Raw genomic sequence first — 25939 nt, forward strand, 5'->3', positions numbered from 1 at the left:
AGTTATGGGAGTCATTGCAGGAAGGTTTCCACGCCCCATATCAGGTTATCCTTATTCAGACAGTAATTGCTCATAAGGAAAATGTGTAAAGTTACAATATATGATTTAATCGTTATACTATATAAATATACAGTGTTTGAACATTTCATTACTATTACACATTTTTCGTAGTACAAATGCCCAAAAATAATGGAATTTTTTTCCACTTAACAAGTGGTGGGCAATAATGCAATAAGCGTTGGTTCAAATATGCAGCCTTTATATACACAAGATTTACATATATCTCTATCACATAAATGTATATATGTTATGTTTGAGAAAAAGAATCCAAGTGTACGTAAGTCCATTTATATATATATATAAAAAAAGTATATTGTATATATAAGTATATATTGTATATATATACAATATAAGTATAAGTATATATATATTGTATATATAAGTATATATAAGTATATATTGGAATAATTGTGTGAATATATCTTAATTTCACACACATATTAAAATAGGCACTTGGTTTCTTTGTACTTTGCTTTTAGAATGGTTTGGCATTAGTTAAAAAAAAAAATGCTTTATGGCCTGAAAGGAATAGAAAAAAAGTATTTTAAAAAAATGTTACACTTCACAGACTTGAGTTGTATTTACAGGAAAACAAAAATATATTATACATTGAAATGTAATATTAGTATGTATATCATACATCATTTATAGTGCATAACTAAAATATATATATAACAATAATATTGAATATATAAGTATTCATTGTACATACATGTAACTATAGTTCACAGCAAGGACTTTGTATTTATATTGTATAGTCTGGTATTGCATGCTGTTAATCTAAATGGGACTGATTTATTAGGTGATAAAATATCTGTACTGGAGAGGGTCACCCATGTACACTGGGGGGTCCCCCTGCCAGATCAGGGACACAAGATGGGGATTCCCTGGGGCTCTAGATGCCTTTGGGGTTAAGGGGGGTGAGGGGGGGGGGGGTGGAGGGAGGAGAGGGGGCTTTGTCCTGTGTATGAACTTTCACCTCACGAACTCTCCTCTGCTTTTACTAGTGACATAAAAGTGGAGTTCTCCCCCTTTGTCCCTTTTACTGCACACAAACCCCACTACACACTGTCTTAGAGCAAATAAGGGCATTTGAGAGTTCTCTTTAAAAACGATATATATTGTTTAAACCCTCCATCATTCAACAACGATCTCTTGTTAACACTTTAAGGTCTAGTCTAGTGCATCTTGTAACACATTACAAAATAAAGTGTCAATAGAGTTGCAAAATACTTAAGCACAAAAATATCATATGAATAATAAACTTGAAGAAGTTAAACACAAAGCATCATAATACAAACGTGGACACGACCAAGGCAGGCAAAAGACTAACATTAGCAGAACTGCTCCAGAACTTCTTATCCTGACAAAAAAAAAAAACTGTCTGTCAATCACCACTGTTCTAAAATTCTACAAATGGAATGTCTGATGGACAGCTCTGCTCTCAAGACATTCTGCAGCAGCTGTGGCCCCTCCAGGTTCCCAGTAAGTGTTCCTTACACACTCCCACCCAAAACAACCCATTTATCATTTTTTACTTGTCATCACACCCATGCATTGCCCCAAGTACCCCCACCCAATATAACCCCTTCATCAGTACCACTCATCCCAGAACAGTCTCAACAACTCCCCATCTAAACAATTAGTGTGCCCTAAAAAAGCAGCCTCCCTCCTACCACCCCCTTTTATTATAATATTATTATTATTATTATTATTTTAAATAAATCCTGCATGCATGCTCTTGTTCTGTCTTGTTGTTTACCCAGCAGGTGGATGTGACGTCAGGGACTCAGCACAGCAAAAAACAACAACATCTAAATCCGCCAGTCCAGCGTGGGCACCAACTAAGCAAAGTGAAGGAGAGAGAGAGAGAGCTGGGAGAGAGAGAGAGAGAGAGAATAAAGAAAAATAGTCCGACCAGGAAAAAAAAAGAGAAGCCAAAGGGGAGGGAGGGGGAAAGACTGATCCCATAGAGGGAGATAAGAGAAAAGCCAGTGCCAGGGAAGGGAAGAGGAAGGGGAAAAATAGCTGTGAGCTGGTCGGAGCTGAGAGACAGCCCCAGTGTGTGTGGCCCTTGGGAGAGCAGGCTGTGTGCGCCTCCACCATCAGAGAGCGCCCAGGATAGCGCCTGGACAGCCCCAACCAGCCAGCCATCCAGCCAGAGAGCCAGTCCCGGCCAGGGCGGAGGGATCTATTGTTATTTATTGTGTGGCTGTTGCATGCTGTACTTGCAGCTCCTGGGATCGCATGTGTTGCCTGGGCAATTAAAGGGAAGGAATCATATTCACAATAATTATAATAATAATAAAAAAAATAACACTCACACACTCACTTACAGGGTGTCTGCTGCCCGGACAGCGCTGCTGCAGCGGGTGAGTGTTCCTGGCTGCACTTTCCTGCCTCTACTATTGTTTATTGTCTCTTTTTCTGCTTTTACTTTCTTCTGCAACTTGTATATTTGTATCTTTCATTTATTTATTTTAATGCAAAACCTCTTTCTTTTTTCCCCTTTTCTGTCACAGTTCCCCTTTTAGCTTTTTTTGTTTTTGTTTAAAGGCATGACTGTTTTGGGGGTTCTCTTGTAATTTTAACCTGGATACTGTGTGCCCAAGTTTAAGGGGTAACCTCCCCTCCCCCTTATCCCTTGGATCTGGATACCAGGCTTCAGAGTTGCCCATTGAGAGAGACTTGCTTGTGGTTAACAGAAGTCTGCCAGGGAGCAGTGACTAATGTTGCTGGAGCTTTTGCAGCTAGCCCCCCAATAACTGCCCCCACATGCTGGAGTGTCTTACAGCTTGCCATGTAGCATGCCAACTTGCTGGAGGTTACTGCAACAAACTTGGCAACTATAATTAAACACGTCTGACTTTTTTACATCATGCCCCTTATAGGTGCTTAGTTACAGGGCTTTCTGTAACCTACCTCCAAAGCATGCCCTGTTATTAGACTGTTCTATAATGTGCCCCTGAAATGCCCAGATAGTGGACTTTTCTGCAACATGCCCATTAGTTGGCCAGTTATTGGATTTTATGCAACTTAAACATTGCAGGATTTCTTTCTACAAACTGTCCCAGGGCTACCCAATTACTGCACTGTTTTGCAGGTTCCCTCACTATGTACCAAGTTTTGTAACTTGATTTAGTTTTAAATGTCACTTTTGCCTACTTCAAGGCAGTGTTTGTCTTAGATGCTCAGGAACTAGTCCTGTATGTCTTGCCCTTACCATTTACTAAATGTTTCTAAATCCAGATGCCTCTGAATGACCAAAATGATAGTGATTATTAGTTACCCATTTATACTTTTTATTACTGAACTATGCTACCACTGTATACCCTGTTTTTATTATATGAGTATAACTCTCAGTACTTGTTAATGGGTTTTAATTCTGAATCATATCTCTCCTTCCTCCCATCCCTGAATACCCCTGTGTGTAAATGTTCAGTATTTACTTCACAATTCCGGAGCTTGCTAGTAACTCTAACTGCACTTATCCCATATCTTCTGTGGTTATTAGTAATCCTGAAGTTTCTCCACTTACTGGGGTATTATGCAAGGATCATCCTGGCTTACAGCCCCAGTGAGCTTCACCATTCACTACACTCCTGTGTATAAAACTGCCGGTACATCATAGTGTCTTTTCAATTTTCTCCCAATTCTTGGTGCAAGGGGAGGATGGATGGGGTAGGTCAGGGTACCCTAATCTAACATGTTCAGGGGTGAAGTGTGCATGTGTTACTAAGGCTTAATTGTCTTGTAGTCTAGTGTATCCTTTAAAATCATGCAATAGGCAGCATTAAAGAAAAAAAAAATACCAATTGCCCATTCACGCTTCTTTTATTTTTCAATTCAGAATACTAAGTTATAACAATTCTAATGACATCCCTTCGTGAAAACTTTTCTTATTATCCTCTGTCTCTTTACTGTTCCATAAATAACTGCGATCTGTGAATTAATCTCCAGGCTGTACTCTCTCCCTCTCTTGTTTATTAATGTGAATGATGATGATTTCTGATAATTGCAGAATCATGTTAAGTGTTGTCACATTTTGTACAAAATATATTCAGCTGTCAGTTTGTTCTTTCACTGTGTCGTGTTTTCTGGCAAAATAAAAGTGGCTTTATTTATGCCTCAGCTATCCCTAAACACAAGTTTAAAAAATAAAATAAAAATAAAAATCTGGATTTTATCCTCAACATTTTTATTTGGCAATTTACAGATCGGCTACACAGTGCATGGATTAATTGTAAAAATCTAAGAGTATATTCACATTGTGAATATACAATATGAATGTATATATTATATATGTATACACACACAAGTTCGTGTATGCACCGTAATATCTGTTATAAAGTTCTTTCCAAATTCCAGTGAACGTAGATATTCAGGCTTTTCCTTATAATTACACCAACACTAATTTCCAAGTCTCATTCTACAAATACCATCTGTAAGATAATTAAAAATGATAAACGTTTTTGCAGTTTGAACCATCTGACACGTTATTAATTTGATGTTACTCTAAAAAAGGACACAAGCCTCCCTCTAATGAAGAAAAAAAACAGATATTTGAAAGTATTATATTTTAAATGCTTTGGTGACTTGGAGATACAAGAGTACCCATGTACCTTTTATTTAGATGTACATTATTCTATTGATAATATTACAATTTTGGTTGAGGGTTGTACATGTTTAGATTGTGACAAATATTGCGGTGAATATTTTTCATAAAATACTATCATGTAATGAGGGTATTCAGTTATGGGAATCTTGCGCGGTGTTAATAAGCTTTATACTGGAGCTGTACTGTAATTTGATTGCTGATATCGTTTAAAATAAATGAGTAATGTCTGTATGGTCACGGTACCGTATGTGTCAAATCTGCAATAGACTTACCTTTATTATACCTTCTTCGTGTCTTAACCCTGTGTTTACCATCTTACTACATTATATATTTGGGTTCCATCAGCATCCTAAATGCGTAAAGGTGTGTTTGTGTACCTGGTGTTTACATCTCTGTCGTATCAATCAGACTGAATAAACTTTATTTTTTTTATTGTCTTTTAGATGATTCTACAACTGTGAATGAGCAAGTGGTTTTTATACGTTTTCCTGGCTGGAAATGAAGGCATTCCAATTTTAAATGATGGATGGAAATCTTAATCATATGATTTGTTTCTGAATTTAAGTCACAGATCTACAAGAAGGTATGCATAACAAATTTCAGCCCCCCCTCTTTATTATATTAAAATAACATTGATTTCTCACATTCGTGCAATGTTCATTAGTAGTATATGCTTGTATGTGTTTATTTTTGATGGTTCAAATTCCTATAAAAGACAGAGATATTTCCTAAAAAGTGAAAGTGCAAACTGAAAGTTTTGAAATACGACGGAAAATAAAAGTATTATTGTAGGTTTAATGCTTTTTTTTTTTTTACTTCCTTTTTTGTAGTCGTTGGATTAGTCATTGTCTGAGAGAGAGAGGAAAAAAATCCCTTTTTTGGGGGAACGTAAAGTAAACAGCCTCCAACAAGTGAACCTTGACAGGTCAGATTAAGGAGAGCAGGGGAGATCAAACAGAACTTCTACTGAGCTGTTGTCAAGAACAGCCTGACTGGAGGCTGTGGGCTAGCAAGTTCACTAATGCAGAAACAGGCTCTCACATACGTTGGTCTTTGTTGAGAAACCAAAGGTTCAGAATTATGGGCACAGTTTCATAGTTATTAAACATGGATTTTAGAGACAACTGAATAAAGAGGTGAAAGGAAATGGTGCATTTAAGCAATTCAAAGTTTATAGAAAATTCCTTACTGAAAAAAAAATGCTTAAGGGGCAGTAATCCCACATCTACGTTTCTTAATGCTATATTGAGATTTATTTTTTTAAGCTTGAGTAAAGTTTTACAGCGAAGATTGAATCGCGTAATGGAATTTCGTAGGCTCTGAAGTAGGTATTTTTTTTAAGGTGGGTAAGTTTAGTGTTTGGTCTCATTGTGTCATCTCTCTATTTGTTTTTTTCTATTACTTTTGAAGTGTAAGATTATTTAAATAGTGTTTTAAATCTTGTGATACTACAACCTGCTTATGTTCTGCTTACATAGTGACCTTTTCTGGGTAAGTACATTTTTTATTAAATTTCCATTTTGAGGCTATGTTGTTTTTTTGGTGCCTTTCTAAAAACATGGACTTTTAACTCCTTAAATGATGGAAACCATCTTTTAAGTACTGGAGGTTTTTTTAAATTATTATTATTATATTTGTTTTATTATGCAAAATATCTGTCCAGTTGGAATTTGAACATATGCAGTGTTTTTATTATTGTCAGGGACCTATGTGTTGAAGAATGCAGCATGTATCCTTATTTTTCTCCATTTTTTTTTTTTATTATTTCCTAGTATGTTGTAATGCACCTTTTAATTTAACGCTGTGATCTGTAATCATGTATATGTACAATAAAAAAAAATGATAATTCACACTCGCATGAGAGTTATAGTTTGTCCGAATGAGCAATTTTTGTTAACCTTGAAATTTCTAATATCCTCCATCTTTAAAAACAAAACAATTAAAACCATTTTTAATACAGGGGAGGATCACATTACTAACGATTCATTCATGAAAACCTTTTATTGACATAACACAACTGAAACTATTTGAAAATGTCACTTTATTTTGTATATTTAAAATGGAATATAAAGTAAGCGTGAATTCAATCCTTTACTGATTTGTTGTATTGTTACCCCAAAATTATATGGGGTACATGTTTTTTTCAAGTGGACCTTTCATGTATTATCTTTTCAGTATTTTATAGTCTAGCTATCTGTACTTAACCTTTTTGTGTTACTGAAATGTAAAGGGGAAATATATTAGTGTCTGTCAGACCATGCAATAGATTCTGTTTATGGTTTAAGCTACTTTAAGTACTTGCATTGGAGAAACTTGTTTAACCCCTGTAATGAACAGCATTAAGTGTTGAAATTAGAGTTCTAAAAAGCATCAACTGGCCTTTGCTCTTTTGCAATAATCTTAAATTACTGAGACTTTATTGCATCTTCAAGGGACTGGATGGTTGGTCTTTGGAGCAGAGTGCTAGGTGCTACAATTCAGCTATTTAATTGTAAGTGCTGGATCCGTTTCATTCTGTGCAGTCTTGACTGAAAGTGATGCTTTATAGTTCAGAGAGACGTTTAACTCTTTAAATGCAAGGAAGCGTTGGCAAGCAGTGCATGCCCTTGAATTAGTCACAGTATTAATCCTTTTCAGCGCAAGAGGAATGGTCAGTGCACTCTGGCACTGAAAGGGTTAAAGCTCTGTTTTTAATTTTTATTATATTCTCTTGGTTTCTCCCTATGTATTATAACTTGCATTTACAAGGATACGGGTATTTAACCCCTTAAGGACACATGACATGTGTGACATGTCATGATTCCCTTTTATTCCAGAAGTTTGGTCCTCAAGGGGTTAAAGGCAAGCTTGAGAGAACAGTTTCTTTTGTAGGTGCATTGCAATGTAATATATAACTGGAATGTTTCATTCTAATTTTAGTGATTAGTTTGTGATGGGTGGTATGAAACAATTGCACATGTTAGTCTGCCTGATATCAAATATCACATGGTTATTCGCTATACTATGAAGTGAAGTAAAGTTGGGGAATTATCGAGCTCACCTATAGTTACAGCTTGGCTAGTTTGTCTTACAATTTGTTTTTCTAATATCAATGCACTATAATTCCCTACCAGTATTCTGCATATCACAAGCATTTTTCAGTACCTTTAAATTGTTGACTTTCATTACTTGTATTAACTGAGAAGCTATTCTAAGTGTCAACTAGTCCTACTATAAGCAAGTATTTTTTATTTATTGTTATTTGTTACAGTAAAAACATTACCCCTGAGTCTTCCACTCTACTTCTATTCAGTGCACCATGCTAATGGTACAGCGCTCCAGAATATGTTGGTGTATATAATGTTAATAGCAGCCATCCATGAAATGAAATGTGTAAATGCTATCTCCCAAATAAAACCTTAATGAGGTATTTCATTATATTGGCGGGTTAAACATAAGTCTGATGATAAGATTAGTGGTAGTTGAAATGGTGGTGTCTGTTAAAACACTTAAATGCACAATAAAAACACCCACCAACAGCTACACCTGACAGATTTAGGGAGTCATTTAGGGTTTTCGTTGCTGCAGAAGTTGGGGTAACGATAAAGATCACAGTAAGTAAAGAAAGCTTGATGATGGACCTACCACCAAAAAGGTTAGTGCTTGTTTTAGTTTCAAAATGCTATGCAAGATGTCTAGCCAGTGGCGTACACATGACCCATGGGGCCCCGGTGCGAAAATTGATCCGTGGGCCTCCACCCCGCCCTTACTCTGCGCGGGCCGGGGCCGCAACACATGGCGGCGGGCACGGGGTTGCAGGGCTGCGATCGCGGTATGTACGCCAGTGCATGCAGATGCACACACACTTAAAGGACCACTACAGACACCCAGATCACATCAGCTCAATGAAGTGGTCTGGGTGCCAGGTCCCTCTAGTTTTAACCCTGCAGCTGAAAACATAGCAGTTTCAGAGAAACTGCTATGTTTCACTGAGGGTTAATCCAGCCTCTAGTGGCTGTCTCACTGACAGCCGCTAGAGGAGCTTCCACGATTCTAAGACACTGAACGTCCATAGGAAAGCATTGAGTAACACACTCAACAGACACACTCACTGACACTCACTAGCAGACACACACACACACTCACACTAACACTCACACACACACTAACACACACTCACACTAACACTTACACTCACACACAAACTAACACACACACTAACACTCACACTAACACACACTAACACCTCTTTACCTGCGACCCTGGTATGTACGCCACTGTGTCCAGCACTTTAAGACTTCCCCATTCCTAATTATTGTCTATGTCTGCTTTTTTATATATATATATATATATATATATATATATTAAAAACCTATTCATATAATTTAGATCATGGGTAGTCAACCTGGTCCCTAATGCCCACTAGTGGGCGGTTTGGGATTCCAGGTGGGCGGTGGGTGGTTCTGTAGAAAACTCCAGGTGGGCCTAGTTCCTTTCATCTCCCGTGCCGGCCCCTGCAGAGCCAGTCTTGCTGTAAGCCCTCTCGGGCTGGTGATGAGATCAAAAATTTTCCACTTTGGCCTGCTGGCACTTGATTCCAGCAGAGGGAGGGAAGGGCCCAGGAGCCTCTGTGTTCCTCCCGCGAGCAGTCTGGTCAGATCGTTGCAATGCGTTACCATGGCAACGCCCAATACAGTGCTGTGCTTGCAGAAGCACAGGAGAGTCCGTCTACAGCCAGAGGAGCGGCAGGCCAAAATTAACATGCCACCACGACTTGCATTATATACCACCTTGCTGGTAATAGGTAATAAGAAAGGAGGGGGAGACATTAAGATAGATTTTCACATCTCACCCACCTACACACAGCATAGACCCTATGCACCCTTCACAAACAAACACACACTACACCACACACACACACACACACACACAGACTGCCCCGTCACAAACTACACCCCTCTCACACACAGAATGCCCCCTCACACACACACTGCACTCATCTCACACTGCACCCCTGACACACACACACAGCAACCCTAGAAAAAACACAGCAACCTTCACACACAAACACTGCACCCCTCATACACACACAGCACCACTCACACACACTACCCCTCACACACCACCACACACTGCCCCCTCACACATACTACTTCTCTCAAACACACACACCAGACCCCACAGACACACATAGAAAAAAAGTGGAATAGAAAGTAGAAAAAATAGATACATTTCAGTACATATTTCTCCTTTCTAAAAACATTTTTTAAAAAAAAATCATACTTTCACTATAAAATTAGTTACTGCGGCAGTGGTGGGCGGTAAGGACATTTTACCATCAACAAAGATACAAAAGTGGGCGGTAGGTATTAAAAGGTTGACTACCCCTGATTTAGATGCTTAATGCTACTGTACATTATTGATAGTGAAAGGAACATTAATGTGTCAGGAATACAAACATGTATTCCTGACTCTATAGTGCTGGAATACATCATTAGGTCCCCAGCTCCCCAATTTGTGAAGATTAAAGGTAGTTTACTTACCTTTACTCCACTGCTGCGGCTGTCTCTGTCTCCATCACTGAGATTATCATCAATTCACTGCATTTCCATAGAAAACCATTATGAGACAATTGCGCATGCGCAGCAAAACTTGGCGCAAGGCCAATCATCATCTCCTCATAGAGATGCATTGAATCAATGTATCTCTATGGGGAACGTTCAACGTCTCCATGCAGAGTGTGGATATGCTGAACACCAGTGCTGCAACAATAGTGGCCGTCTGAGTGATTGCCACTAGAGGTGTTACTAGCAAAGTAAGCACTGCATTTTCTCTGAAAAGGCAGATTTTACATTGCTAAGACTTCAAGGACAGGCTATTCATTGAAGTGTTTCTGGTGACTGTGGTGTCCCTTTATTGGCGAAAGTTTTATTTTATATGTTCTCTGTGTACCCAGTATATAGCCCATTTTCAAACAGTTTGATACTTACTGGGTTCCCTGGACACCTTCAGTGCAGTCTCCATTTATCTAAAGTTTCCCTTCCTCAATATATCAATTTTGTCTATATTTGGACAATATTCATTGGCTGAGAGAGTCAGTTTATGTATTCAGCCAAATAATTCTGTCCAAAGGGAAGAGAATTGACATCACTTGGGGGACCCAGGAAAGCTCTAAACAGAGAATGGTGTAACTACTCACCTATGGATGAAATCAGGAGACCCTCTACACTAAACACACTCTACACTTTATACAGTTATATACAACAGTTACAACTGTGTGCAAATCTAGACATATGTATTTGACACTCCCAAACTGCTCTCCTTAAAGCTGATGAATTAAAGTGAACCTAGCAAGTTCACTTTAAGTTCCTAATACATCATTTGGCAAAATTTGGATAATTGATCTTTATTATCAATAATGTATCTCATATCTTAACTGAGAACTAGCACCAAGAATGTCATTATCTTCTTGCATTCATGGCCGTTACACTAATGTAACTTGCACCTCCAGTTCCACCTACATTTCTCACTCCCTTCCAATATGATTGACTCTGCTATCTACACTTCACTAAGAGCAATCATGTTAAAAGTAAGGAGAGGTAGGAGGCGCCTAGGTTTAGGTGGCTGTTATGAAGGGCAGGAGAGCCATCAATAGACGGGATTCTCCTGCTTCTCTTTTGTCAATCAATTCTCTGCTAGATGTCAAGGCCAACAGCATAGATCGTAACAATGTGAATTGATTGTTTGAGAAGGGATGTAACTTTCAAATAAAATATATAAACATCTATAGCTAATTAGCTATAATTTCTGCTACCACAACATGTAGATGAAATATTATGCTTTTAACATATGATTGGTGTACAATGACAGGTACACTTGTTGTTCTTCTCCCTTCACGGTTGATCTCTCTTCCCCCGGCAAATAAATTGCATATGGCATTAGCTACTCATTTTGTGCAATGTAGAATATGTGATGGTTCTAAGCTGAAATTGCAGCATGCAGATTATTATTGTAACGATAAGGCATATTCTACACAAACAGCAATTTTTGTTTTATTGTTTCATCCATTTCTTTTTTAAGTCAGGGCTCAAATTTATCACTCAAACACTAGCCAATGGTTAGTGAAACATCAGCACTGGTGACTAAAAAGTATCCCCTGGTGAATGTGTTATAGGCTCTCCAGACTTTCAGTGACTAGTATCTTTTAAGTTTTGGCTAGTAGCATGGGACTTAACATGCTGAGCTATGTTTTAAGGCAAGCATGTCAAACTTGCGGCCCACAATGACTATCTTTGTGGCCCGCCTGCCCTGGGGCAACTTTGTTCTGTGGCTGCGACCAACTGCAAGACCAGAAACACCTTTCCTGTCTGCTCTGCCATTGCCGATCGAGTGCTACGGTGGCCCCAAGAGCGCTAAGGGTTAGTCTACGCCAGCCGTCAGATATGCGCATACAGCGTGTGACATCATATCCGGCAGCTGCGCAGCGGTGCTGGCGCTACAGTGCACAGAGTGGCTGTCTGTCAGCAGCCAACCACTACCCCTTCCCACCTGCTCTCAGTGCTAGAGGAGCGTCTGGCCTGCTTGAGCAGAGAAGAGCAGGGCTGGAACTGGATGACATCTTAAGGTAGGGGAAGAGTGGCATGGGGGACTTTCCTGTGTAGTGTGTTAAATTGGGGAGGGATGCAGTGTATTAGTTTGGGGGAAGGATGAGGGGCAGTGTATTAGAGTGGTGGAAGAGGGGCAGTGTATTAAATTGGGAGAGGCAGGGGGCAGTGTATTAGAGTGGTGGGAGAGGGGGCAGTGTGTTAAATTAGGGAGGGCAGTGTATTAAATTGGGAGAGGCAGTGGGGAACAAGTATATTAGAGTGGGGGATGCTGTGTATTAGATTGGGGGCAAGTCTATTAGATGGGAAGGCAGTGTATTGGATTTGGGAGTAGTGTGTTAGATGGGAGGGGGGAGGGGACAGTGTATTAGATTGGGTCTGCATGGAGGCGCTGAATGCTCCCCATGGAGATGCTAATTGGCAGCACAGCGTTTTCCCACACATGCACAGTAGCCCCCAGTGGGAAAGCATTGGATTGGCTGAGATCATCAAGTTTGATGATCTCAGCCAACGTGAAGAGCACACTCATAGGACTGAAAATTCAACAAGATATTGTCATTTTTTTTTACAGCTGTGTAACAGCATACATTTACCATTTCAGTCCCATTACCAAACTTTTCTTAGTATGTCAAGGCAGTTGGACTGAAACATTAGTTATATGCAAATGCACATCTCCTTAAAATAAACTTGCTCTTTTGTTTACTTTGAAGCCCTACGAGCGTGAGGACGTCCAATGTCAGTTGGGCAACATGTTTATAGTGTACTTTTCAAAAGAAACCTACGTTTCTATGAAAACTGAAGTTTTAGTTTTTTTGCGGCCCAACTTTAACCTTGTTTATTTGGCCCATGTTAGCCTTTGAGTTTGACATGCTTGTTTTAAGGTATACCATTTTCTTTATTTGTTATTAGGTACAATATTAGTTGTTGGCTCAGAGACTGTGTAAACAGTACTCTGAGCTGGGTAAGGAATAAGGGAATAGCTCTGGAGTGTGTATTGTTGTAATGTTGAGCCTGATGTGAATGGCTTGAGCCAACAATACACTCAAACCATGCAAAATGATTGCTGCCAAATGATAAAGATTTGCATCCACAGCCAGTAGGCTGGAGTTATGGCATGGTTATTAGTTTAGTTCATAGTTTTTATACTTGGTGAGCTATACACACACATATATATATATATATACAGTGGCGTACACACAATCCATGGGGCCCCCGGTGCGAAACTGATCCATGGGGCCCCCTCCCTCTTCTCCCTCCCTCCCTTCCCCCCTCGCTCCCTTTCCCCCCCCCTTGCTCCCTTTCCCCCCCCTTGCTCCCTTTCCCCCCCTCGCTCCTCCTCCCCGGACAAACACAAACACACATACATACAGACACACATACATACAGAGACACACACACAGACAGATACATACACATATGCATACACACAGACACACACACAAGACACACATACATACATACACACACACAGACAGAAACACGTATACATACAAAGACACATACATGCGTACATACAGACACATACAGACAGATACACAGACACATACATACAGACAGACACACACACACACACAAGACACACATACATACAAAAACACATACAAACAGACAGACAAACACACAGGCACACACACAAACACACACACACAGACACATACATACAGACACATACACACACACACAGACATGCAAACAAACATACACACATATACAAAATGTTTAAGTTACCCTCCTGTTTCCTACCTTTCAGGTGCAGGAGGGTGACTTTCCCTGGGGTCTAGTGGTGTCTTAGGCTGGTGGGAGTCAGAGTTCTCTTGCTGATAGCTGGGAGGAGTGACCGGGGCAGTCACTTCCTCCCAGCAGTGATCTCATCATAGGGGGCCTGGTTGCGCTGTTAAAGCGCCCCCTAGAAATTCATTTCCATCTGGTGACCCTAACAGCATGGGTCACCTGATGGGCCCCTTAAACGTGCGGCCCCAGCGGTTTGCCACGTGGGCCAGGGCTGCAAAACATGGCGTCTGGTACCCGGTCACAGGGGTCGGCCGGGCCCCCTATAGTGAGGTGCCCGGTCGCAGCTGCGACCCCTATATGTACGCCACAGTATATATATCTATCACTGTGCAGAGGAGAAGTTATAATTATAAAGCATCTCTGATTGGTTTGGTAGCATCCTGTGATATTTGTTTGAAATAATGTTTGTGTTTTATGAAATCCACCTCTAAACCTTTGAAACTATATTGTACTTTATATTCCACTGTAACAGAGCACCCAAGGTTTATTGACTGTCTGTTACACACAGTAATAGAGACTACTTCTTTAAGTAACTAGTGAAGGGAACCCCATATAGCACTGGGCATAAGTGACTTCTCGGTGGGGGGCGGAACCTATCTAACAAGGAATACATGTTTGTATTCCTAACGCTATAGTGTTCCTTTAAGTATAATGATGCATACAGGATCGCTGCTTTATTATACCCTCTTGGTTTGGGATATGCTTGCTGTGCCAAATATTAATTGCTAATTCACTAAACCACAAATTATTAGAAATTATCCTGGAAATGTAAAAACGTTAGGTCAAAATAGCATATAGAAAAAACCTGGGACTAACCTATTTTTTCAGATGGTCTATTTTGGCCTCAAATGTCAATTTGCCTTGTGTGTTCCCAACATGATTTAGGAAATAGCCCTTTAAACTTTGACGTCAGGAGGTTGAATGTCAAGAACCAAGTTTGACTCTGTGCCCGATGCGGAAACAGTCCTAAGTAGCTGTCAAGAGGACATCCACTGGAGTTGTGTTGAACCCTGCAATATAAAGATTGGTATATCTCTGGTCTGGGTGCTTATATTGTCCCTTAAGAGCTGTCCAGTGCTTCACGTCCAATGCAGAAGTTCACTGCCGCTGTAACCAAGTCAGATCAGAGGGGCTGGGTTTTTGGTGCCTGGATAGGTTTTTTTCTTGACCAGACTGATCAAAAATGGCACCCAAAGACCCCCTTAGCCAAAACTGTTACAATGAGTGCAGTGATTATAGTGCTTAGAGGGATCTTTCATAAGGACCATAAGGTTCAAGCATCATAACTATTACAGCTTGGGTGCCCTGGTGCCATCCCCCAGTAAAATATCTTACCGCTTTTGCATGGTTTGACAACTTGCCTGATCCCATTGGGCACCCGTGCCACATATGGTCTTCTCCAGGAGGAGAAGCCAGACGTCACTTTAGAAGAAAGCAATAAGATTGCAGGACTGGAGTCATTGGCTGAAAGCGCTCAGCAGACGCTCTTGCATTTTCTGCTGGCGAATGTGGCACAGATTGGATCCAGGTAAAATGTTAAACAATGGTAAAACAGTAGGCACTTTTCTTGAAACCTGCACTTTTATCAAATAAACCTGAAGGAAAGGCATGTTAAAGTGTTTTAGGTACGTGGGGTGTTCCTTTAAAACATGAACTATTTTTTAAAGATATGAATAAGAAACCTCACAATCTATAGGATTGCATCTTTAATTAGATTTTCCAACCTTGGACTTACATAAGTGATAGTGAATTGTGGGATATGCAGGCCAAACTCAGGTTTAGGTACAAGATTGAGCACCCATGATCTGATTCCTTCCATTGCTTTTTGTAAATGTTTTGTTTGCTGTTACATATTATCAGATTCAATATTCCCATCCCTGGTCCTTGCATGCTTTGCTTTCACAATATTCTGTCTATTCCCCCCCCCCCCCCCCACCCCACCCCCCCTTCTCTCTTTTCTAAGTGAAGTTGTTTATTTTCATTAATTAGTCATTCCAGCATATTATCACATCAGTGAAAGAAAGCAGTCCCGTTTCCCAAGGCATCTCAGAAAACTCGCAGCAAGTTTTATGCGAGTGGACATGTGTTGCCGTTAACTCGAGATAGCTCAAGCAGATGATGCCAGAGTGCATTAAGGGAGATTAAAGAACAAGTGCTCTGCTATGAGGACGTGTGAAATAACATCAGCCGTGTTAAATAGGAAATGTGCACTAATCAAACAGAAACAAACATTTTGCTTTTATTTATATATTTATCTTCTCTTTTTTTTAAATAACCTTTGATGACACTGCTACTTTTGAGATATGATCCCTACAGAATTTTAATTTTAATTAGAGGGTAGGGCTATTCACTAAATTAGGAATTATGAACAAATCAGTAAAAATTGCAATTTATAAGCCAAATGTTGAGCGCTGGAAAAATAGCTAACTTGAAGAATTTTTTCAATGTGATTATTTTGGCTCAAAATGAGCAAATCTCTTAATTTCTCTACAATTCACAGTTTTATTGAATAACCCTGCTCATCTTTAAATGCAAAATCAAAATGTGTCATCTAACTTTAGGTTTGCTTTATGATTTTTTTTTTTTTAACCCTTTAGGGGCAGGTGGGCTGTCAGAACCTTGAGCACAAACAGTATGGTACGAAGCAGAGCTGAAAGGGAATATTTCAACAATATTCAGTAATCCTGTTTTACTTTACGATATAAATGTTGTTGGTACCGATTTGCATTTAATTCTGGCTTTGATTTTAGTATTCTTGGAGGAAATTCAGCGTGTAATGGCATTTTCAATTCTTATCTCAACCTCGATAAATTTACCTTTTGATTTTGCCATGCTGCCAAACTGGGAGAGTGATATGATATCGGTATTATTTGCTGGCAGTGAAGTATATAGATGAAGAAGTGGTTACCTCTTTCTAGCGCTTTCAATATAAATAATAATAAAAAATATAAAATTATCATTTAATGTCACAACACTTTTTTTTTTCTGAACTTTAAGGAACATCACATGTACTTTTTTTTTGTTTGTGTTTTTTTTTTTATTCAAAGTATCCTGTAGAACGTTTGCAATCAGTTGGCCTCCTGCCTAGCATTCTCCTTTTTCATTAGATTCCCCCATTTTTTTCTTTGTTGGGATAAAACGTTCTGACTATTACTATGAACTACGTGAAAGGTTAGAAAGCTAGCAAGAACGTATTTCTCCTCCAACAAGAAAAAAACAAACTCTGTAGAGGTGGGGAGATAATATTTCTGAGCATTGGGGATTGATGCCCATGCTTGGCGAGTGCCTCGCTCATCCAAATGGTACAAATAGGTTCACAAATTGTTCACATAATTGAATTCAATGCTTTACTGTCAGCTACATTGATCACATGACAAAGTTTTAATTGGGCATTGCTGCAGATTCGCCTCTAGTGATTGTTTGGAAGACAGCCTGTAGGGGAGTGTTTAAACCTGCAATGTACACTGATTCAGCCAATCAGTGACTTGTCCCTAGGAATCATGGAAAGTTGATTTGCGCAACTGCAACGTCTTGCATTGCCATTGATGATGTCCACCCCAGAATGCTCATTATGTATATTCACGACTGGCAATTCCCTTGAACAATGAGATGGGTCCTTGCAGTCTGAAACAGAGAGACTGAGTATTCAGTCTGGGTTTGACACTCTTTGTACCTGGTGGCACATCCTGTTGTGGGGCTGGGGGAGGAGGTGGAAATAGAGGAGCAGCAGGAAGATAGAGTCAGAATTCTCATCTTTATCTCTGTGTCCTGGTATAGTGATCCTCATCATACAGACATGCAACATTGCATGTTGATTCAAAAACAGCCCATACTGACACATGACAAGTTGGCCATTATCCCGCTTGTGGATAATGTGTTAGCAACATTATATCATTACCAGTGTTAAGACAAAATAGTTTTTTTGTGTCAGCTCTCTCCCCTATCCTCCGATCATCTCTCTCTTTCCCTCCATGTCAGTTCTCTCTCTGCCCTGTCAGCTTTCTCCCCCCATCAGCTTTCTCAGTTCCCCTACCTGTCTGTTCTTTCAGCATCCATTGCAGATTCCCAGCAACCATCAGCTTTTCCCTCCAGACAGGAGCTAAAAGAGAGTCAGCATTCTTATTTTCCTCTCAAACTCCTGGTACACGCCACAGAAAAGTGAGGACAATCTTTTACCCCCTTCCAAATAATTGTGTCCCCTGCAAAGCGGCATGTCTGTTCACCTATATAAAAGGGGTGGGCACCGAGCACGCCTGGTCACCGGTAATGATGAGTGGTCACACAGTACACCTGTGAACCTGTAGTGAGAGGTAGCAAAGGCTATATGCATGCATTGCAATTTACACTACCAGAAGAGATCATGTGTAAACATCCAAGCTGTTGCGTGACTACCGATGCCTGTCATCCTCAGGCTGGCTCAGAGTAATGGCTGCTGTCATCTGATGAGAAACAAACCCTGAGATGAACCAATAGCCAAACTTCCAACACACACCACACATACACACATCACACACAGCAAGCACACACACCACATATAGTCCGAACATACACATACAACTAGCACACACACATCATGTGCAACTAGCACACACCACACACATCATATACAGCCAGCACACACAACACACATCAGCTATAGCCAGCACACACCATACAGACAGCACACACAACACATACACACAATCAATTGTTACACTAGCTCTTTTCTGTAGATACTAATTTGGCATTACTGTTTCCCTGACTCTCAGCACCTTTGGTCTTTTGTTTACAAAATGTATGAATGTGTACATAGTTTGTCATGGATGGCTAGTGCTAGTTAACTTGAAACTGAGATGGGTGGGTCAGTTGGTGCGTGAAAGGTTGGTAAGTGGCATGGGGGTGAGGCTGAAGGAACTACCCTAGTTGAGAGGCGTGCCAGACAAAGCAAGCTGGCAAAGTTTTTAGTAAGTTTATAAACATATATTAAATACTTTTCAAACTTTTTTTGACTTTATTTTTGTTTGTATATCTGTATAAAAGGATTTGTTTGCGGGCTTAAAAAAAAAAAAATGGTCAAGTTAATCCTGTCCCTTTAAGTTTGTGCCAAGAGTTTGTAACAAGGTCAAGGGCTGAAAGATAAAGGCCTGTACTGAAGTCAATATGATAAAAAGGAATCAGAGACACACACAAAAGTAGGAACAATGGAACACATTAAGAGAAACTTGAGTGAGTGAATGAATGCTGTTTCATACATCCACATATGTTTACATAAGCCTTGATGCATGCAGTTTTCGTCCTCCTATATTTCCTTCCCTTTATGTTGTCATGCGTGTATCTTGATTGAGTTTTCACAATGTGTTATTAGTAGTTGCCATACTTATGAGAGATGGAAGAAAAGTCTGCATACAACTGGTTGGAATAATACTACTAACTTTGATTGTAGTGCATGTGTGTACTTATATGTGTGTATATATGTACACAGTAAAATACATACACACCCATTCCTTATATATTTTGAAAAGAACCCCAACCCATGACATCACCACTGGAGATATTGTGGCCGGGGAAGGCTAGGGAATTAACACTTCTTGACGGTGGTAGCTGGGCCCAGTGTCTTGAAGTGTCAGGTGTAGGAAAAAAACCCTAGCCCCTACTTTGCCTTAGTATATCTTTTGACTTGATTATAGTAAAATTCCAACACAGTTAATATGAGTATTCTATCTTTATGAAATATACCAATTTGCAGGAGGTGCTGCTGTAAGTGCAATGTAAAAAAAAACTTTCAAAGGACCCTTGAATTGTACCAAATTAAAACTACTTACCTGCTACATACAACACATTTACAACAACTGGGGGTTCAGTTAGAATGCATCTATTTTTTATCTGATATACCATGGAAACCAAAGCTATGGTCAGTCGCATCTGATTGCTCATAACTCCACTTTTGCAACTGATTACTTTGATAAATATCCCCTATTGTTCTAATTTGTCTTATGCCGGGAGATACTTACCATTCAACAGATTTTCTAGTTTTGAAGCCACCGCAAAGTGGTATTCCGACATCGTTATGGAAAAATACAAACAAAAATTTTACTTAAAGGGACAATCCACAGCCCAAATACAAAATAAATAAATATCACTGTTTAGTAGATATACGCCACATGAAAATGCATTTTTTCATTGGAGTTATACCAAAAAACAGCTTGCAAAAACTACAAATCTCCTGTCTGCTGCCTTTGCAAACCCTCCTCTTCTAACCCTGCCCAGACTTTCTGTGACTGTCCAATCACAGACTTCTCAGTGAGAAGTTTTTTCAAGGTAGTTGCTCTGGGCAATTGCGGTCTTTTGAGTTTAGTGCAATTAAGCTAACCAAACAAGGAAGTAACAGGAGCAGTTGTCTGGGGTCAAGGGGGTGTAACCAGGTAAATTCATAAAAGTGTAGATTTCTATTGTATATCTGCACTAATTCCAAAATGAAAAAAGAGGACACACTCTTCACACATAAAGCGTTTCAGCTAGTGCTTCAGGGGTCCCTTCAATGTTTATTCCAACCACCATGGCCACTATACAAAGAAATCTGTCAGGGTTGTTCACCAAAGTGAGAATTCAAAGTGAATTCCAAATTTTTCTCTAGTATATTAGTATGTAGCCAAAAAAAGAGACAGAGTGTGTCTGAACCCACACCTCTATATATAAAGTATACAAAGAATTAACTTATCGTTATAATATAACAGCTTCCTCTCGGGATGTTCCCGACCTTATCCTGTAAAAATAGAGTGTATATTTGGATAGCAGAGGAGTATAGCTAATAATCTACAGAACAAAAAGCAGTACAATAGTGTAATATTGTAAATAAGCAATAAAACTGCGCTAATATCAATTGAACTCACAAGATGTAGATAGTAAGATCGCCTCAGGGTGCTTCCCCTTAGATGTTTGGGGGGTATATCCAGAACTCCCTCTCAGCTGGTTGGTGGTGTCACCACAATATGGAAGTCCAGACTCAGGAAATGGTAAAAATAATCTGCTTTATTTGTATAAGTATAAAAGATAAAAAACAAATCTGGTCCTACGCGTTTCGTCTTACATAAGACTTCCTCAGGGACCCAGTAATAAATAAAATTGGACATATGAAATATCCTAACAAAATTACAAAATAGAAGCTTTACCCATCCCTCCCCAGTCCCTCTTTATATATGGCTGTCATCTCTTCCCGCTGATGGTTCAGGGGGCGTCTTCAACACTATCCAGCTGTTTCAGAGGATTTTTCAGTTGATTTTTGTGGGTGCTGTACCCATATGACATTACTTCCGGGTGTATTACACTATTGTACTGTTTTTCTTAGATTTTTCCGTAGATTATCAGCTATACTCCTCTGCTACTCATATACACCCTCTAGTATATTACCGTGTAAGTTTTTGTTGCGGGGTGTTAAACCTCCCTGCACAGATGACTTAGCCCAGAATTCTGTTCCTGGGCTGACTATATGAGCTCTGTGCAAAACATTCTACCGTCGACAGCATGTAGTGCATGCTGACGATTGGCGTAATTATCTCCTTCACTTCAGTCCATCCTTGCACAAATTGCTCTATCCAACCCTCCCTGCCTCCTAACATTGAACTCTCACTTGAATCCCTACAGCCCAGCTCTCCCACTGTCCAGTTTTCCTTCTCTACTTCCACTACAGGTGACGGTGCTTGCCGGATGATCCGGCTTGAGGAAAAAGTAGTCTTGAAGGACCTTGTAAGTTTCCGGCTATTTTTACAGGTCTTTTTACATTTTTTATGGGGAGGCAGTAAGAGCCACTAGTTGATTAAACCATATAGAGTAAAATTAACATGGGTTAGCAACTAGCTCAGGGTAAGATTTAGTTTGTTTGGGTTTTTGTAGAGCTTTTTCTTTTTTTGGTTTTGTAAAAACTTTGAAAATCATTGTTTCTAGTTTTAACACGTTCTACTGTGCAGATTAGCCTTGTGGATATCATTGTATAATTGTATATAACAACAGAAGCAATGTCTGAAGTTGATATCAGCAGAGATATTTATTTAATAATATTAATTCAAAAAGATAAAGAGCAAGCAAGTAAAAGTAAAAACTTATACTATCAGAGCAATTGATGTATATGGTGGAAAACTTGAAAGAACACTTTGGGCACCATAAGAACATCATCAGAATGAAGTTAGAATGGCGTCAGGCGTTCCCTGGCATCAGTATTTCCTCATTTACAAAATGGAGTGAGAAGTTGATCTATTTTTTTATATTATGCTTGTGCACTTTGTGCCAACTTTAATATATTTATAAGAACCAAAGCCAGTTGCTTTTCTGTTTTTGTATAACTATGAAACTAATTTTTAGTACTTTTAAGCACGTTCCAGCTTGTCTCATTATAGAGTGTATGTACAATATTTAAGCCTGTAACTAGCAACACAGAAACCTTTTCCTAATTTGCCCCGTTTCTTTCTTTTTTATTTTAATAAAACAAAAAACACATTGCATTGAATTATTTAGGTAATGGGAAGATCAGTTTGTTAGGAGAGGTGTTTTTAGTTACAAAAACTGTTTTTAATGTGTTAAAGAGAATAATGTAGAAACGATTTTCCCATGAACTGGACCATGTATGGTAGTGACACAGCACTGCATGAGCGCAATGCTGGGAGGTAACCCCTTAACCCTTTACATCCTTTGTACAGATGCCATTGTTTTTCAGGCAGTCTGCAGCGGCAGGGAGTGAGTTCAAAGGTAGGGGTTGATGCAGTTGGAAAGATGTATTTTAGCTACTTTATATGGCTGGCTCGTAATAAACTAGTCATTGAGTCTGAAAATGTGTGGTTTTCTGTTTCCAAATGTTGTAACACTAGCTCTCTACAGCTGTTTACTGACAATTCCCGATTCCTAATGAATCATCTTTTTTTTAGGACAGCATCCCCTCCCTAAGTGATTTTTATTTTTTTAAATAACATTTTATCATGTTCAGGATACGATTTTCACAAAATGTATGGGGGGGAAAAAACTTTTCCATGGATATTTTTCTACTGAATTGCTCAATTTAGTTTGGAAATCTCCTCCACCAATCTCACTATCACGCACTAATTGATGCTAATATATCAATATAATACTGTGTTTAACTTTAAACACAGTGTCAATTATTAAAAAACTGTGTTAAGAACTTTGGTAGTTGAGACCCTGTTATTGGTTGTTCTGGAACCCCAGAGATGCCCTTGCAAAGTCATGATCAGGAAAACACAACCGTCTGAGTGGAAGCACTGGGGCCAACACAACAGCCGAAAGGTAAACAGAGCAATGGTGAGTTAAGTCCACAGGGTCAGCATATGTGTCCATAGCGTCAGTGCAAGTCAGAGCTGGTCAGTGCGGAATGCAGTATAGTATGATCAGATCCAGGCAATGACCTACAGACTGGATCTGATCAAAGTTAACATAGTAAGCCAGCGTTCAATTAACCTGTAAATACATATCTGACCAGGAGAGATAGTGATGTAGATTATTTTGAAAATAAACAAATATGTTCAAATGTCTATCTGTTCCTGTCCAAATCTGAGATGATTAAATTGCGTATACGCAGAAGTAAATGCACACTGACACACGGAGTTCAGGTTAAAAGCACTTCGAGAAAATTTTATGGCATCTGGTTAAAAGCGGGCTCGCAGACCCTTATAAGAGCAAAATTACATCATCATTGAATATCAAGATAACAACAAATAAACATCATTAATTGGATTAGGTGTTAAGTGGCTATGTCAATGTCCACCCATCAATATTATTAATTGGCTCAAGTACTAAGTGGCTGACTAGGTGTCCTCCCACCGGGAGGTGGCGTCATTCTGGACACGGGTGTGGACAGATGGCTCAAGCGCCATCTTACCCAGCACGAGGCTTACTCGGTGGGAAGGGGGGCTTGGGCGTCATTTTGGGTAGTTAGTGATGTCAGACTCGGGGTCAGGTTCAGGGTCTTTTTTATGAAAGAACATTTCATTAGAGCAGTTTTCACATGGCCTAGCTATAGTATACTTTGTTTCACATTACAGGAACTTGATAATTCCGGTGTTAGTCATGTCCTTCTAGAAAATACATTCTCTATTCAATATTCTAAATGCTGTTAGGAAAAACTGTCATGTAATGTAGTTAAAATGGAGTTAGTACAAAAATTCAATACAGGATCAATAAAGGTTTTTAATAATTCTACATCAATAGTAGTAATAGGAATGTATGAAGGGTCAAAGAGTAAGGCTTCCACAAACTTGTATTCTAGTCTATGGCCTCAATTTAATATTTTTGGATAGACTTTTTAAATTATTTTATATTTTTGGATAAACTTCTCAAAACCATTTAATATTTGGAAAAATATTTTGATATATTGAAATATTTTTATATATGATATTTTTTTTATATTTTAATTTGTAAAAAAGAATAGTTTTAATAGTTTAACCAAATATGTTAATTCATTCAAAAAGCGTATTCAAAATATCAAATCGAGGCCTATAGCTAAACACTGATTGGAGCTAGCTATTGGAATTTGCACACCTCCATTTTCATTTTGGTGGATACATGGAGTGACACAGGTCCTCTTAGTCAAATCTGGCGTCAGTGAGTTCAGCTAAACATCAGTAAGCACTCACCTGTAGTATGGAAATGGAATGACTTTGGTCCCATTAAAAGAAATGTTGATGTGCTCTGGCATGGGCTAAATGCATTGAAAGCACTCTGCACAAGATAATTACACTCTTTCTGCAGATTTTTTCCTGGTGTCCCCAGATACCGGACACTAGGGAACTAATCAGGGATAATGGGACAGGAACCTGAATTCACAGTATGTTGAGGTATGAATGTATTTACATTTTGTAAATATGTGTATATCTATTTTATATAGGTAAAATCTCTCTTCTTCTTAATAATGTGAAAATCCCACTATCTACCCAAGTTCACAACCTTAGTGTTATATTTAATGCATCTCTCTCCTTCTTCATCCACATTCATTCAGCTACTTAATCCTACCTCTTTCACTTAAAGGAGATACAGAAATGCGGCAAAATCTCAACACCTCTTAAGTTAGTGCATTTAGTTGGAAAATAATAGTGAAAATAAACAGTTAGAAATCAATAATAATAATAATAATAAAAAAGGGGGGGAAACATCAAAGCAGATTCAGTGAATTAGATCAAATGATAAATACCAGCTCTGCAGTTCATAGAGTGACCTCTCCACACTTTAATAAAGTTATAGAAAATAATTACAGCCTGGAACTCGGCAAGAAACACGCTCGTGGATGGTTCTAGCAGCTATCTGTGAGCGTGTTTCTTGCTGAGTTCCAGGCTGTCATTGTCATCCCATTGTTAGGCTTCACGAAAACACTGTTTAGTGTTGAAACATTGCCGGAAAATCCACTTGGATGTCATGAATCAACTCAATCACTAAAAACACATTATTGCTGAGTTTTCTGTGTCTCCTATCACCGAGTATTGAGAATTCCCTTTTATTTTTTTTTGTGCATTTTCACTTAAGTAACATAAATAAATATTTAGGATCTCAACTGGATTACTGTCACTTAGTCCAATTAAGTACTCCTCTGTCTTGTTTCTACCTCTACTACAATCATTTACCTGATTTCCTTGTCAGCAGTCTCTCCATTGGATCTTAGATCCCTGTCAGCTTTAGATTGAAGAAACACTATAGTATCAGGAATACAAACATGTTTTCCTGAAACCATAGTTCTAAATACGCTGTGTAGGAGCCCCCCCATTTAGTTAAAAAGGTGATTTTACTCACCCTTTTTTCCAGCTCTGTCAAACATTCAAGGTCCCAACCATTACCTACCAAGCTCTAATTAATGTCTACTCTTCTCCTATATGTCTTTTTGTTTTGCCCAGGACTTGTGCCTCTCTTCTTCAGTCAC

The 25939-nt window shown here is 39.1% G+C and overlaps 1 protein-coding gene across 1 annotated transcript in view; it reads left to right on the forward strand.

Moving 5' to 3' along the window:
- Positions 1–2376: 2376 nt before the first annotated feature.
- The window catches only part of FOXP1 (forkhead box P1), a 691275-nt gene continuing 667712 nt past the window's right edge, over positions 2377–25939 (forward strand). The window contains exons 1-2 of the mRNA XM_063426766.1: positions 2377–2432; positions 5122–5261. The gene's annotated coding sequence lies outside the window, so the exon portion shown is untranslated. The remainder of the gene's footprint in view (positions 2433–5121; positions 5262–25939) is intronic.

The sequence above is a fragment of the Pelobates fuscus genome, chromosome 7 (genome assembly GCF_036172605.1).
Source record: "Pelobates fuscus isolate aPelFus1 chromosome 7, aPelFus1.pri, whole genome shotgun sequence".
Lineage (NCBI taxonomy): Eukaryota > Metazoa > Chordata > Amphibia > Anura > Pelobatidae > Pelobates > Pelobates fuscus.